Source organism: Pan paniscus, chromosome 8 (genome assembly GCF_029289425.2).
Source record: "Pan paniscus chromosome 8, NHGRI_mPanPan1-v2.0_pri, whole genome shotgun sequence".
NCBI classification, from domain to species: Eukaryota; Metazoa; Chordata; class Mammalia; order Primates; family Hominidae; genus Pan; species Pan paniscus.
Window position 1 is genome coordinate 120839318 of NC_073257.2, and position 1194 is coordinate 120840511.

Below are 1194 nucleotides of genomic sequence, written 5' to 3' on the forward strand. Positions count from 1 at the left end.
GAGAATCTAGAAATGAAGCAGCACACCTAAAGCCATCTAATCTTTGACAAAGTCAACAAAAATAAGGAATGGAGAAGGGATATCCTACTCAATAAATGATGCAAGGACAGCTGTCTAGCCACATGCAAAAGAATGAAACTGGGCCCCTGCCTTCCACCATACACAAAAATTAACTCGAGATGGATTAAATATTTAAATATACCCCTTAAACTAAAATAATTCTGGAAGAAAACGTAGGAAACACCATTCTGGAAATCAGCCTTAGGAAAGAATTTATGACAAGCCCTCAAAAGCAATGGCAACAAAACAAAAATTGACAAGTGGTACCTGATTATACTGAAGAGTTTCTGGCCAGCAAAGAAAAATATCAACAGAGTAAACAGACAACACAGAGAACAGGAAAAAAATATTATCAAACTATGCATCTAACAAACATCAATATACAGAATCTGTAAGAAACCTAAACAATTGAACAAGCAAAATCAAACAACCCCATTAAAAATGGACAAAAGACATGAACAGACACTTCTCAAAAGATGACATACAAGTGGCCAACAAACATATGAAAAAAAATGCTCATCATCACTAATCATTCAGAGAAATGCAAATCAAAATCACAATGAGATACCACCTTACATCACTCAGAATGGCTGGATGAAATTTTTGTAACATAGAGCTTGGTTAAATGGAGTAAAGGTGTGAGTCATGGCTCAAATGTCCAGACTCTCACAGTAACCACTGAGAGTTAGTAGATTTTCTTGAGTGAATGTTTCTGCATTTGCTCTATGCCCTTAGGACAATATCCAGGGTTTGCAAATGACTTGTATTTGTTTAAATATAATTTTCACCCATTAAACTTTTGTTTTGCTGGAAGGAGCATCTGCTGAGCAACTTAGTCAAGCTCCTTACGCAGTCAACCTAGAAGTCCTGCACCTCCTTCCTTACTTCTTACTTGAATTATTGCAACCTCTTGTCTTGTTTCCCTAATTCTATCGTCACTTGCTGCCAATTCGTTTAGCCACAGTTCCTCCATAGTAAGCTCCACAAATGCAAATCTGACCTTGCCATTCCACTGCAAAGAACTATCCACTGCAAAGACCTAATTCAAAAGTGCACTTCAACACTTTTCCTGGTAATAATCCATACTCTATAATATGGCTTGTACAATCCCTGCTGATTTAGCCCTCTCCTACC